Here is a 16,794-nt window from a genome sequence, read left to right on the forward strand (position 1 = left end):
GAGAGAGTAGAGATGGAGTCAGTAACTGATATCTGGAGAGAGTAGAGATGGAGTCAGTAACTGATATCTGGAGAGAGCAATGGAGTCAGCAACTGATATCTGGAGAGAGCAATGGAGTCAGTAACTGATATCTGGAGAGAGTAGAGATGGAGTCAGTAACTGATATCTGGAGAGAGCAATGGAGTCAGCAACTGATATCTGGATAGAGTAGAGATGGAGTCAGTAACTGATATCTGGAGAGAGAGCAATGGAGTCAGTAACTGATATCTGGAGAGAGAGCAATGGAGTCAGTAACTGATATCTGGAGAGAGCAATGGAGTCAGTAACTGATATCTGGAGAGAGAGCAATGGAGTCAGTAACTGATATCTGGAGAGAGAGCAATGGAGTCAGTAACTGATATCTGGAGAGAGTAGAGATGGAGTCAGCAACTGATATCTGGAGAGAGCAATGGAGTCAGTAGCTGATACCTGGAGAGAGCAATTGAGTCAGTAACTGATATCTGGAGAGAGCAATGGAGTCAGTAACTGATATCTGGAGAGAGCAATGGAGTCAGTAACTGATATCTGGAGAGAGCAATGGAGTCAGCAACTGATATCTGGAGAGAGTAGAGATGGAGTCAGTAACTGATATCTGGAGAGAGCAGAGATGGAGTCAGTAACTGATATCTGGAGAGAGAAGAGATGGAGTCAGTAACTGATATCTGGAGAGAGAGCAAAGGAGTCAGTAACTGATATCTGGAGAGAGTAGAGATGGAGTCAGTAACTGATATCTGGAGAGAGAGTAAAGGAGTCAGTAACTGATATCTGGAGAGAGTAGAGATGGAGTCAGTAACTGATATCTGGAGAGTGTAGATATGGAGTCAGTAACTGATATCTGGAGAGAGCAATGGAGTCAGCAACTGATATCTGGAGAGAGCAATGGAGTCAGTAGCTGATATCTGGAGAGAGCAATAGAGTCAGTAACTGATATCTGGAGAGAGTAGAGATGGAGTCAGTAACTGATATCTGGAGAGAGAGCAATGGAGTCAGTAACTGATATCTGGAGAGAGTAGAGATGGAGTCAGTAACTGATATGCCCCCAGCTGCCCTCAGCTGTGCCCTGGACACCATATGTGAATTGATTGCCCCCCATCTATCTTCTGAGCTCGTGCTGCTAGGTGACCTAAACTGGGTCATGCTTAAGACCCCAGCCATCCTACAATCTAAGCTTGATGCCCTCAATCTAAAACAAATTATCAATGACCCTACCAGGTACAACCCCAAAGCCGTAACCACGGGCACCCTCATAGATATCATCCTAACCAACCTGCCCTCCAAATACACCTCTGCTGTCTTCAACCAGGATCTCAGCGATCACTGCCTCATTCCCTGCATCCGTAATGGGTCTGCGGCCAAACGACCACCCCTCATCACTGTCAAACGCTCCCTGAACTTTCCAGGGAAGTTAGGTACCAATAAACACAGGCAGTTAGGAAAGCAAAGGCTAGCTTTTTCAAACAGAAATTTGCATCCTGTAACACAAACTCAAAAAAGTTCTGGAACACTGTAAAGTCCATGGAGAATAAGAGCACCTCCTCCCAGCTGCCCACTGCTCTGAGGCTGGGAAATATTGTCACCACCAATAAATCTACAATAATCGATAATTTCAACAACTATTTTTCTCTGGCTGACCATGCTTTCCACCTGGCTACCCCTACCCCGGTCAACAGCCCTGCACCCCCCACAGCAACTTGCCCAAGCCTCCCCCCATTTCTCCTTCACCCAAATCCAGATACATGATGTTCTGAAAGAGCTGCAAAATCTAGACCCCTACAAATCAGCCGGGCTAGACAATCTGGACCCTCTCTTTCTAAAATTATCCATTGCAATTGTTGCAACCCCTATTACTAGCCTGTTCAACCTCTCTTTCGTATCGTCTGAGATCCTCAAAGATTGGAAAGCTGCCGCGGTCATCCCCCTCTTCAAAGGGGGAGACACTCTAGACTCAAACTGTTACAGACCTATATCTATCCTACCCTGCCTTTCTATGGTCTTTGAAAGCCAAGTTAACAAACAGATCACCGACCATTTCGAATCCCACCGCACCTTCTCCGCTATGCAATCTGGTTTCCGAACTGGTCATGGGTGCACCTCAGCCACGCTCAAGGTACTAAACGACATCATAACCGCCATCGATAAGAGACATTACTGTGCAGCCGTATTCATCGACCTGGCCAAGGCTTTCGACTCTGTCAATCACCACATTCTTATCGGCAGACTAAACAGCCTTGGTTTTTCAAATGATTGCCTCGCCTGGTTCACCAACTACTTCTCAGACAGAGTTCAGTGTGTCAAATCGGAGGGCCTGTTGTCCGGACCTCTGGCAGTCTCTATGGGTGTGCCACAGGGTTCAATTCTCGGGTCGACTCTTTTCTCTGTATACATCAATGATGTCGCTCTTGCTGCTGGTGATTCTCTGATCCACCTCTACGCAGACGACACCATTCTGTATACTTCTGGCCCTTCTTTGGACACTGTGTTAACTAACCTCCAGACGAGCTTCAATGCCTTTCAACTCTCCTTCTGTGGTCTCCAACTGCTCTTAAACGCTAGTAAAACATGCTCTTCAACCAATCGCTGCCCGCACCCGTCTGGCCGATGAGCATCACTACTCTTAGAATATGTGGACATCTACAAATACCTAGGTGTCTGTTTAGACTGTAAAAACTCCTTCCAGACTCAGAATCTAGAATCGGCTTCCTATTTCACAACAAAGCATCCTTTACTCATGCTGCCAAACATACCCTTGTAAAACTGACTATCCTACCGATCCTTGAGTTCGGCGATGTCATTTACAAAATAACCTCCAACACTCTACTCAACAAACTGGATGCAGTCTATCACAGTGCCATTCGTTTTGTCACCAAAGCCCCATATGCTACCCACCATTGCGACCTGTACGCTCTTGTTGGCTGGCCCTCGCTTCATACCTATCGCTAAACCCACTGGCTCCAGGTCATCTATAAGTCTTTTATAGGTTAAGCCCCGCCTTATCTCAGCTCACTGGTCACCATAACAACACCCACCCGTAGCACGCGCTCCAGTAGGTATATCTCACTGGTCACCCCCAAAGCCAATTTCTCTTTTGGCCGCCTTTCCTTCCAGTTCTCTGCTGCCAAACTTCATTGGATCCTTTTGTTCAGTGGGGCAACTGGTTGGTCCGTCGTCAAGCGGGCGGTATGTCTGTTGGTACGTTGTCTAGTGGGCGGTATGTCTGTCTGTTGGTACGTTGTCTAGTGGGCGGTATGTCTGTTGGTTCGTTGTCTAGCGGGCGGTATGTCTGTTGGTACGTTGTCTAGTGGGCGGTATGTCTGTTGGTACGTTGTCTAGAGGGCGGTATGTCTGTCTGTTGGTACGTTGTCTAGAGGGTGGTATGTCTGTTGGTACGTTGTCTAGTGGGCGGTATGTCTGTCTGTTGGTACGTTGTCTAGTGGGCGGTATGTCTGTTGGTACGTTGTCTAGTGGGCGGTATGTCTGTTGGTACGTTGTCTAGTGGGCGGTATGTCTGTCTGTTGGTACGTTGTCTAGTGGGCGGTATGTCTGTCTGTTGGTACGTTGTCTAGAGGGCGGTATGTCTGTTGGTACGTTGTCTAGAGGGCGGTATGTCTGTTGGTACGTTGTCTAGAGGGCGGTATGTCTGTTGGTACGTTGTCTAGAGGGCGGTACGTCTGTTGGTACGTTGTCTAGTGGGCGGTATGTCTGTCTGTTGGTACGTTGTCTAGTGGGCGGTATGTCTGTTGGTACGTTGTCTAGTGGGCGGTATGTCTGTCTGTTGGTACGTTGTCTAGTGGGCGGTATGTCTGTCTGTTGGTACGTTGTCTAGTGGGCGGTATGTCTGTTGGTACGTTGTCTAGTGGGCGGTATGTCTGTTGGTACGTTGTCTTGTGGGCGGTATGTCTGTCTGTTGGTACGTTGTCTAGTGGGCGGTATGTCTGTTGGTACGTTGTCTAGAGGGCGGTATGTCTGTTGGTACGTTGTCTAGAGGGCGGTATGTCTGTCTGTTGGTACGTTGTCTAGAGGGCGGTATGTCTGTCTGTTGGTACGTTGTCTAGAGGGCGGTATGTCTGTCTGTTGGTACGTTGTCTAGTGGGCGGTATGTCTGTTGGTACGTTGTCTAGTGGGCGGTATGTCTGTCTGTTGGTACGTTGTCTAGCGGGCGGTATGTCTGTTGGTACGTTGTCTAGAGGGCGGTATGTCTGTTGGTACGTTGTCTAGTGGGCGGTATGTCTGTTGGTACGTTGTCAAGTGGGCGGTATGTCTGTTGGTACGTTGTCTAGAGGGCGGTATGTCTGTCTGTTGGTACGTTGTCTAGTGGGCGGTATGTCTGTTGGTACGTTGTCTAGTGGGCGGTATGTCTGTCTGTTGGTACGTTGTCTAGCGGGCGGTATGTCTGTTGGTACGTTGTCTAGAGGGCGGTATGTCTGTTGGTACGTTGTCTAGTGGGCGGTATGTCTGTTGGTACGTTGTCAAGTGGGCGGTATGTCTGTTGGTACGTTGTCTAGAGGGCGGTATGTCTGTTGGTACGTTGTCTAGAGGGCGGTATGTCTGTTGGTACGTTGTCTAGAGGGCGGTATGTCTGTTGGTACGTTGTCTAGAGGGCGGTATGTCTGTTGGTACGTTGTCTAGTGGGCGGTATGTCTGTCTGTTGGTACGTTGTCTAGTGGGCGGTATGTCTGTTGGTACGTTGTCTAGAGGGCGGTATGTCTGTTGGTACGTTGTCTAGAGGGCGGTATGTCTGTTGGTACGTTGTCTCGTGGGCGGTATGTCTGTTGGTACGTTGTCTAGCGGGCGGTATGTCTGTCTGTATGAATACTCGTTGGAGCCCAGTAAGTGGACAGGGGCAGGAGAGGAAGCAAATATTTTAGCAGCACAATGACGTCTGTTACAGACACACACACAACACACATTTAGGAACACACGCACTTGCTTAAAAAACACATACACTGAAAACACACACGATGAAAAACACACACACTGAAAACACACACACACTGAAACCACCCTAGAAAGTACACACAAATTAAAATATGAAGCACATTTCAAAGCAGATATCAGATACCTATCTGTCTGTCAGATAACTATCTATCAGATATCTATCTATCTATCTATCTATCTATCTATCAGATATCTATTTATCAGACATCTACCTATCAATCAGATATCTATCTATCAATCAGATATCTATCTATCAGATATCTATCTATCAGATATCTATCTATCAGATATCTATCTATCAGATATTTATCTATCACATATCTATCTATCAGATATCTATCTATCTATCAGATATTTATCTATCACATATCTATCTATCACATATCTATCTATCGATCTATCAGATATCTATCTATCTATCTATCAGATATATATATTTCTATTAGATATCTTTCTATCAGATATCTATCAATTAGATATCTATCTATCAGATATATATCTATCTAGCAGATATTTATCTATCATATATCTATCTATCATATCTATCTATCTATCTATCTATCAGATATCTATCTTTCTATTAGATATCTTTCTATCAGATATCTATCAATTAGATATCTATCAGATATATATCTATCTAGCAGATATCTATCTATCACATATCTATCTATCTATCACATATCTATCTATCTATAAGATATCTATCTATCTATCAGATATTTATCTATCACATATCTATCTATCACATATCTATCTATCGATCTATCAGATATCTATCTATCTATCAGATATATATATTTCTATTAGATATCTTTCTATCAGATATCTATCAATTAGATATCTATTTATCAGATATATATCTATCTAGCAGATATTTATCTATCATATATCTATCTATCATATCTATCTATCTATCTATCAGATATCTATCTTTCTATTAGATATCTTTCTATCAGATATCTATCAATTAGATATCTATCAGATATATATCTATCTAGCAGATATCTATCTATCACATATCTATCTATCTATCACATATCTATCTATCTATAAGATATCTATCTATCTATCAGATATTTATCTATCACATATCTATCTATCACATATCTATCTATCGATCTATCAGATATCTATCTATCTATCAGATATATATATTTCTATTAGATATCTTTCTATCAGATATCTATCAATTAGATATCTATCTATCAGATATATATCTATCTAGCAGATATTTATCTATCATATATCTATCTATCATATCTATCTATCTATCTATCAGATATCTATCTTTCTATTAGATATCTTTCTATCAGATATCTATCAATTAGATATCTATCAGATATATATATATCTAGCAGATATCTATCTATCACATATCTATCTATCTATAAGATATCTATCTATCTATCAGATATTTATCTATCACATATCTATCTATCACATATCTATCTATCTATAAGATATCTATCTATCTATCAGATATTTATCTATCACATATCTATCTATCACATATCTATCTATCTATCAGATATCTATCTATCTATCAGATATCTATCTTTCTATTAGATATCTTTCTATCAGATATCTATCAATTAGATATCTATCAGATATATATCTATCTAGCAGATATCTATCTATCACATATCTTTCTATCACATATCTATATCTATCAGATATCTATATCTATCAGATATCTATCTTTCTATCAGATATCTATCTTTCTATTAGATATCTTTCTATCAGATATCTATCAATTAGATATCTATCTAGCAGATATATATCTATCTAGCAGATATTTATCTATCACATATCTATCTATCTATAAGATATCTATCTATCTATCAGATATTTATCTATCACATATCTATCTATCACATATCTATCTATCAGATATCTATCTATCTATCAGATATCTATCTTTCTATTAGATATCTTTCTATCAGATATCTATCAATTAGATATCTATCAGATATATATCTATCTAGCAGATATCTTTCTATCACATATCTATATCTATCAGATATCTATATCTATCAGATATCTATCTTTCTATCAGATATCTATCAATTAGATATCTATCACATATCTATCACATATCTATCTATCTATCACATATCTATCTATCTATAAGATATCTATCTATCTATCAGATATTTATCTATCACATATCTATCTATCACATATCTATCTATCGATCTATCAGATATCTATCTATCTATCTATCAGATATATATATTTCTATTAGATATCTTTCTATCAGATATCTATCAATTAGATATCTATCTATCAGATATATATCTATCTAGCAGATATTTATCTATCATATATCTATCTATCATATCTATCTATCTATCAGATATCTATCTTTCTATTAGATATCTTTCTATCAGATATCTATCAATTAGATATCTATCAGATATATATATATCTAGCAGATATCTATCTATCACATATCCATCTATCTATCACATATCTATCTATCTATAAGATATCTATCTATCTATCAGATATTTATCTATCACATATCTATCTATCTATAAGATATCTATCTATCTATCAGATATTTATCTATCACATATCTATCTATCACATATCTATCTATCTATCAGATATCTATCTATCTATCAGATATCTATCTTTCTATTAGATATCTTTCTATCAGATATCTATCAATTAGATATCTATCAGATATATATCTATCTAGCAGATATCTATCTATCACATATCTTTCTATCACATATCTATATCTATCAGATATCTATATCTATCAGATATCTATATCTATCAGATATCTATCTTTCTATTAGATATCTTTCTATCAGATATCTATCAATTAGATATCTATCTAGCAGATATATATCTATCTAGCAGATATTTATCTATCACATATCTATCTATCTATAAGATATCTATCTATCTATCAGATATTTATCTATCACATATCTATCTATCACATATCTATCTATCTATCTATCAGATATCTATCTTTCTATTAGATATATTTCTATCAGATATCTATCAATTAGATATCTATCAGATATATATCTATCTAGCAGATATCTTTCTATCACATATCTATATCTATCAGATATCTATATCTATCAGATATCTATATCTATCAGATATCTATCTTTCTATCAGATATCTATCAATTAGATATCTATCTATCACATATCTATCAATCTATCACATATCTATCTATCTAAATCTATCTATCAGAATTCTCTTTATCTATCAGATATCTATCTATCAGATATCTATCTATCAGATATCTAACTATCAGATATCTAACTATCAGATATCTAACTATCAGATATCTAACTATCAGATATCTATCTATCTATCTGAATTCTCTTTATCTATCAGATATCTATCTTTCTATCAGATATCTATCAATTAGATATCTATCTATCACATATCTATCTATCTATCTATCACATATCTATCTATCTATATCTATCTATCAGAATTCTCTTTATCTATCAGATATCTATCTATCAGATATCTATCTATCAGATATCTAACTATCAGATATCTATCTATCAGATATCTAACTATCAGATATCTATCTATCTATCTGAATTATCTTTATCTATCAGATATCTATCTATACTGAACAATAATATAAAGCAACATGCTGGTCCTATGTTTTGAGCTGAAATAAAACATTCTAGAATTCTTCCATACGCACAAAAATCATATTTCTCCAATTTTGTTCACAAATTAGTTTACATCCCTGTTAGTGAGCATTTCTCCTTTTCCAAGGTAATCCATCCACCTGACAGGTGTGGCATACCAAGAAGCTGATTAAACGGCATGATCATTACACAGGTGCACCTTGTGCTGGGGGACAATAAAAGGCCACTCTATAATGTGCAGTTTTGTCACACAACACAATGCCACAGATGTCTCAAGTTTTGAGGGAGCGGACAATTGACATGCTGACTGCAGGAATGTCCACCTGAGCTGTTGCCAGAGAATTTAATGTTCATTTCTCTTCCATAAGCCGCTTTCCAACATCGTTTTAGAGAATTTGGCAGTACGTCCAACCAGCCTCACAACTGCAGACCACGCCAGCCTAGGACCTCCACACCTCCACATCCGGAGGAGTTCAGAGACCTGGCCGTGTGGTGCCAGGACATCAACCTCTCCCTCAACGTGATCAAGACAAAGGAGATGATAGTGAACTACAGGAAAAGGAGGACTGAGCACGTCTCCATTCTCATCGACAGGGTTGTAGTGGAGCAGGTTGAGAGCTTCAAGTTCCTTGGTGTCCACATTACCAACCAACTATCATGGTCCAAACACACCAAGACAGTCGTGAAGAGGGAATGACAAAGCCTATTCCCTCTCAGGAAAAGATTTGGCATGGGTCCTCAGATCCTCAAAACGTTTTACAGCTGCACCATCGAGAGCATCCTGACTGGTTGCATCACTTCAACTGCTCGGCCTCCGACCGCAAGGCACTACGGAGGGTACTGCATACTGCCCAGTACATCACTGGGGCCAAGATTCCTGCCATCCAGGACCTATACCAGGCGGTGACAAAGGAAGGTCCTAAAAATTGTCAAAGACCCCAGCCACCCTATTTATAGACTGTTCTCTCTGCTACCACACGGCAAGCGGTACCGGAGCGCCAAGTCTAGATCCAAGAGGCATCTAAACAGCTTCTACCCCCCAAGCCATAAGACTCCTGAACACCTAATCAAATGGCTACCCAGACTATTTGCATTGCCCCCTCTTTTACACCGCTGCTACTCTCTGTTGTTATTATCTATGCATAGTCACTTTAATAACTCTACCTACATGTACAGTTGAAGTCAGAAGTCTACATACATCTTAGCCAAATACATTTCAACTCAGTTTTTCACAACTCCTTTTTTCTCCAAAAAGTACGATCTTTGTCCCCATGTGCAGTTGCAAACCGTAGTCTGGCTTTTTTATGGCGGCTTTGGAGCAGTGGCTTCTTCCTTGCTGAGCGGCCTTTCACGTTATGTTGATATAGGACTCGTTTTACTGTGGATATAGATCGTTTTGTACCTGTTTCCTCCAGCATCTTCACAAAGTCCTTTAATGTTGTTCTGGGATTGATTTGCACTTTTCGCACCAAAGTACATTCCTCTCTAGGAGACAGAACACGTCTCCTTCCTGAGCGGTATGACGGCTGCGTGGTCCCATGGTGTTTATACTTGCGTACTATTGTTTGTAGAGATGAACGTGGTACCTTCAGGTGTTTGGAAATTGCTCCCAAGGATTAACCAGACTTGTGGAGGTCTACAATTTTTTATCTGAGGTCTTGGCTGATTTCTTTTGATTTTCCCATTATGTCGAGCAAAGAGGCACTGAATTTGAAGGTAGGCCTTGAAATACATCCACAGGTACACCTCCAATTGACTCAAATGATGTCAATTAGCCTATTAGAAGCTTCTAAAGCCATGACATCATTTTCTGGAATTTTCCAAGCTGTTTAAAGGCACAGTCAACTTAGTGTATGTGAACTTCTGACCCACTGGAATTGTGATACAGTGAATTATAAGTGAAATAATATGTCTGTAAACAATTGTTGGAAAAATTACTTGTGTCATGCACAAAGTAGATGTCCTAACCGACTTGCCAAAACTATAGTTTGTTAACAAGAAATTTGTGGAGTGGTTGAAAAACACGTTTTAATGACTCCAACCTAAGCGTATGTAAACTTCCGACTTCAACTGTATATATTACCTCAACTAACCTAAACAACTAGCCTACTGTAGGTGTTCCTTTTGTCCAGGTGGGAAAGGGCAGTGTGGAGTGCAATAGAGATTGCATCATCTCCGAATGTGCATATTACCTCAACTAACCGGTACCCCCTGTATATAGCCTCCACATTGACTCTGTACCGTTACCCCCTGTATATAGCCTCCACATTGACTCTGTAACGTAACCACCTGTATATAGCCTCCACATTGACTCTGTACCGGTACCCCCTGTATGTAGTCTCCACATTGACTCTGTACCCCCTGTATATAGCCTCCACATTGACTCTGTACCGGTACCCCCTGTATATAGCCTCAACAATGACTCTGTACCGGTACCCCCTGTATATAGCCTCCACATTGACTCTGTACCGGTACCCCCTGTATATAGCCTCCACATTGACTCTGTACCGGTACCCCCTGTATATAGTCTCCACATTGACTCTGTACGGTACCCCCTGTATATAGCCTCCACATGGACTCTGTACCACCCTGTATATAGCCCCCACATTGACTCTGTACCGGTACCCCCTGTATATAGCCCTCCACATGACCTCTGTACCGGTACACCCTGTCTATAGCCTCCACATTGACTCTGTACCGGTACCCCCTGTATATAGCATCCACATTGACTCTGTACCGGTACCCCCTGTATTAGCCTCCACATTGACTCTGTACCGGTACCCCCTGTATATAGCCTCCACATTGACTCTGTACCGGTACCCCCTGTATATAGCCTCCACATTGACTCTGTACCAGTACCCCCTGTATATAGCCTCCACATTGACTCTGTACTCCCTGTATATAGCCTCCACATTGACTCTGTACCGGTACCCCCTGTATATAGCCTCCACATTGATTCTGTACCCCCTGTATATAGCCTCCACATTGACTCTGTACCCCCTGTATATAGCCTCCACATTGACTCTGTACCGGTACCCCCTGTATATAGCCTCCACATTGACTCTGTACCGGTACCCCCTGTATATAGCCTCCACATTGACTCTGTACGGTACCCCCCTGTATATAGCCTCCACATTGACTCTGTACCGGTACCCCCTGTATATAGCCTCCACATTGACTCTGTACCCCCTGTATATAGTCTCGCTATTGTTATTTTACTGCTGCTCTTTAATTACTTGTTACTTTTATTTCTTATTCTTATCCATATTTTTTGAAACTCCACTGTCGTATGTATGCATTTCACTGTATTGCATACGATTTGATGTGACACACTGATACACACTGATACACACTGATACACACTGAGACACACTGAGACACACTGATACACACTGATACACACACTGATACACACTGATACACACTGATACACACTGAGACACACTGAGACACACTGAGACACACTGATACACACTGATACACAACCTTGTCCAACATCGGTCTGTATTTACTGTAGTACCTAGAGGCTATAATCCTCTTTCAGTTCCAACCTGCATTTAATCCCCCAGCAACTCCTAGACACACACACACACACACACACACACACACACACACACACACAGACACACACACAGACACACACACAGACACACACACACACACACACACAGAGAGACATAGACACACACACACACAGACATAGACACACACACACACACACACACACACACACACACACACACACACACACACACACACACACATAGACACACACACACACACACACATAGACACACAGACACACAGACATAGACACACAGACAAAGACACACACACACACACAGACATAGACACACACACACACACACACACACACACACACACACACACACACACACACACACACACACAGACATAGACACACACACAACCTTCTCTGGCAGCCATGTGTGTGTTGATTAGCTGGTTTCGTGGCAAAGTGAGATGAGGGAATGTTCTCTTCTCGCTCTCACACTCCCTCCCTCCCTCTCTATCTATCTCTCTCCCTCTCTCTTTCTCTCTCTTTCTCTGTCTCTCTCTCCCCCTCTTTCTCTATCTCCCTCTCCCTCCTTCTCTCTCTACCTCCCTCTATCTCCCTCTCTCTCTATCTCTCTCTCCCCCTCTCGCTCTCTGTGTCTCTCTGTCTCTCTCTCTCCCTATATCTTTCTCTCTCTCTATCTCTCTCTCCCTCCCTCTCTCTCTACCTCCCTCTATCTCCCGCTCTCTGTCTCTATCTCCCTCTCTCTCCCTCTCTATCTCCCTCTCTCTCTCTCTCTCTCTCTCTCTCTCTCTGTCTCTCTCTCTCTCTCTGTCTGTCTCTCTGTCTCTCTGTCTGTCTCCCCCCCTCTGTCTCTCTCTGTCTCTCTCTCTGTCTCTCTCTCTTTCTCTCTCTCAACCAGTAATCTGTGGGATTGGGATTATGTGTGACATCACCACTGACATGCATCTCTCTGATTGGACACATTTTACTCTACATGTCAAGATTAGACCGTCACTCTGCCGGTTGAGCGTTGTGTGTGTGAGAGGTTGTGTGTGAGAGGTTGTGTGTATGAAAGGTTGTGTGTTAGAGAGGTTGTGTGTGTGAGGTTGTGTGTGTGTGTGTGTGTGTGTGTGTGTGTGTGTGTGTGTGTGTGTGTGTGTGTGTGTGTGTGTGTGTGTGTGTGTGTGTGTGTGAGAGGTTGTGTGTGAGAGGTTGTGTGTGAGAGGTTGTGTGTGAGAGAGGTTGTGTGTGTGAGAGGTTGTGTGTGAGAGGTTGTGTGTGTGTGTGAGAGGTTGTGTGAGAGAGGTTGTGTGTGAGAGAGAGGTTGTGTGTGTGTGTGTGTGAGAGGTTGTGTGTGTGAGAGAGCGTTGTCTGTGAGAGAGGTTGTGTGTATCAGTGTGTATCAGTGTGTATCAGTGTGTCTCAGTGTGTAGCAGGTTACAATTAGTGTGTATCAGTGTGTATCAGTGTGTCTCAGTGTGTCTCAGTGTGTCTCAGTGTGTGTCAGTGTGTGTCAGTGTGTATCAGTGTGTGTCAGTGTGTATCAGTGTGAATCAGTGTGTATCAGTGTGTCTCAGTGTGTCTCAGTGTGTATCAGTGTGTATCAGTGTGTATCAGTGTGTGTATCAGTGTGTATCAGTGTGTGTATCAGTGTGTATCAGTGTGTATCAGTGTGTCTCAGTGTGTGTCTCAGTGTGTGTATCAGTGTGTCTCAGTGTGTATCAGTGTGTATCAGTGTGTATCAGTGTGTATCAGTGTGTATCAGTGTGTATCAGTGTGTCTCAGTGTGTGTATCAGTGTGTGTATCAGTGTGTCTCAGTGTGTATCAGTGTGTATCAGTGTGTATCAGTGTGTGTATCAGTGTGTATCAGTGTGTATCAGTGTGTATCAGTGTGTATCAGTGTGTCTCACCCAGTAGAGCCTGGAACAGGTCGCTCTGGAAGATGTTGAGGAGTTGTTCAGCTCTGTTCTTAAAACCTTCGTCTCCCATCTGAGAGGCTTCTATAACCTGGAGGGCTCGCTCCGTGTCTGGGGGGGAACACAGTTCTGGTTTACAACTGTTCTCATGTGTGTCCTAACAGAGCCTTGCCAGGGGGAGGGGCGACATCAAGCTGGCTCACACTACAGAAACAGGAGATAGGCTCCATTCTGGCTCACACTACAGAAACAGGAGATAGTCTCCATTCTGGCTCCATTCTGGCTCACACTACAGAAACAGGAGATAGACTCCATTCTGGCTCCATTCTGGCTCACACTACAGAAACAGGAGATAGGCTCCAATCTGGCTCCATTCTGGCTCACACTACAGAAACAGGAGATAGTCTCCATTCTTGCTCACACTACAGAAACAGGAGATAGACTCCTTTCTGGCTCCATTCTGGCTCACACTACAGAAACAGGAGATAGACGCCATTCTGGCTCCATTCTGGCTCACACTACAGAAACAGGAGATAGGCTCCATTCTGGCTCACACTACAGAAACAGGAGATAGTCTCCATTCTGGCTCCATTCTGGCTCACACTACAGAAACAGGAGATAGACTCCATTCTGGCTCACACTACAGAAACAGGAGATAGGCTCCATTCTGGCTCCATTCTGGCTCACACTACAGAAACAGGAGATAGGCTCCATTCTGGCTCCATTCTGGCTCACACTACAGAAACAGGAGATAGACTCCATTCTGGCTCCATTCTGGCTCACACTACAGAAACAGGAGATAGACTCCATTCTGGCTCCATTCTGGCTCACACTACAGAAACAGGAGATAGGCTCCATTCTGGCTCACACTACAGAAACAGGAGATAGTCTCCATTCTGGCTCACACTACAGAAACAGGAGATAGGCTCCATTCTGGCTCACACTACAGAAACAGGAGATAGGCTCCATTCTGGCTCACACTACAGAAACAGGAGATAGGCTCCATTCTGGCTCCATTCTGGCTCACACTACAGAAACAGGAGATAGGCTCCATTCTGGCTCACACTACAGAAACAGGAGATAGACTCCATTCTGGCTCCATTCTGGCTCACACTACAGAAACAGGAGATAGGCTCCATTCTGGCTCACACTACAGAAACAGGAGATAGGCTCCATTCTGGCTCCATTCTGGCTCACACTACAGAAACAGGAGATAGGCTCCATTCTGGCTCACACTACAGAAACAGGAGATAGGCTCCATTCTGGCTCCATTCTGGCTCACACTACAGAAACAGGAGATAGACTCCATTCTGGCTCCATTCTGGCTCACACTACAGAAACAGGAGATAGACTCCATTCTGGCTCACACTACAGAAACAGGAGATAGGCTCCATTCTGGCTCCATTCTGGCTCACACTACAGAAACAGGAGATAGGCTCCATTCTGGCTCCATTCTGACTCACACTACAGAAACAGGAGATAGGCTCCATTCTGGCTCCATTCTGGCTCACACTACAGAAACAGGAGATAGGCTCCATTCTGACTCACACTACAGAAACAGGAGATAGGCTCCATTCTGGCTCACACTACAGAAACAGGAGATAGACTCCATTCTGGCTCACACTACAGAAACAGGAGATTGGAGCCAGAATGGAGCCTTTCTGGCTCACACTACAGAAACAGGAGATAGGCTCCATTCTGGCTCCATTCTGGCTCACACTACAGAAACAGGAGATAGTCTCCATTCTGGCTCACACTACAGAAACAGGAGATAGTCTCCATTCTGGCTCCATTCTGGCTCACACTACAGAAACAGGAGATAGGCTCAAATCTGGCTCCATTCTGGCTCACACTACAGAAACAGGAGATAGGCTCCATTCTGGCTCCATTCTGGCTCACACTACAGAAACAAGAGATAGTCTCCATTCTGGCTCACACTACAGAAACAGGAGATAGGCTCCATTCTGGCTCCATTCTGGCTCACACTACAGAAACAGGAGATAGACTCCATTCTGGCTCCATTCTGGCTCACACTACAGAAACAGGAGATAGGCTCCATTCTGGCTCCATTCTGGCTCACACTACAGAAACAGGAGATAGGCTCCATTCTGGCTCCATTCTGGCTCAGACTACAGAAACAGGAGATAGGCTCCATTCTGGCTCCATTCTGGCTCACACTACAGAAACAGGAGATAGGCTCCATTCTGGCTCACACTAGACAAGGCTGACTTACTAACAGTCAACACACACACACACACACACACACACACACACACACACACACACCAGTCCCTCTCTCACACAGACACACCCAAATCACATCGTCAAATCAGCTATAGTTCTGAAGACAGTTTCTCCATCATGTTCTCGTCTCTGTGAAGTTGTCTCATACACACACATTGATAAAGTCTCACCCTGTCGTTTCAGCGGCATGTTGTCCGGTAGTTGCCCTTCTCTGTACTTTCTCTCTGTCTGTTGATCTGCTCGAGACAGGACGCAGATTAAAGCCTATTCAGGGATTTAAAGACAGCCGCGGGGCCTTCTGGGAAGTGGAGTTTAATCCTAGGGCCACAAGGTCAGAGGAGAGAGCTTAGAGCCAGACACCTGTTCTATTCTGTCTTTGTCTGTCTGTCTGTCTGTCTGTCTGTCTGTCTGTCTGTCTGTCTGTCTGTCTGTCTGTCTGTCTGTCTGTCTGTCTCTCTGTCTGTCTGTCTGTCTGTCTGTCTGTCTGTCTGTCTTTAGGTC

The 16,794-nt window shown here is 42.6% G+C and overlaps 1 long non-coding RNA gene across 1 annotated transcript in view; it reads right to left on the reverse strand.

Annotated features, from left to right (window-relative positions):
* LOC115181512 (uncharacterized) overlaps nt 1–16,510 on the reverse strand; it is a 17,287-nt gene extending 777 nt beyond the window's left edge. The window contains exons 1-2 of the long non-coding RNA XR_003873461.1: nt 16,464–16,510; nt 14,044–14,160 (exon numbers count right to left, since the gene is read on the reverse strand). This is a non-coding gene — a long non-coding RNA (uncharacterized LOC115181512). The remainder of the gene's footprint in view (nt 1–14,043; nt 14,161–16,463) is intronic.
* Between the last annotated feature and the right edge of the window lie 284 nt (nt 16,511–16,794).

Source organism: Salmo trutta, unplaced genomic scaffold (genome assembly GCF_901001165.1).
Source record: "Salmo trutta unplaced genomic scaffold, fSalTru1.1, whole genome shotgun sequence".
NCBI lineage: Eukaryota > Metazoa > Chordata > Actinopteri > Salmoniformes > Salmonidae > Salmo > Salmo trutta.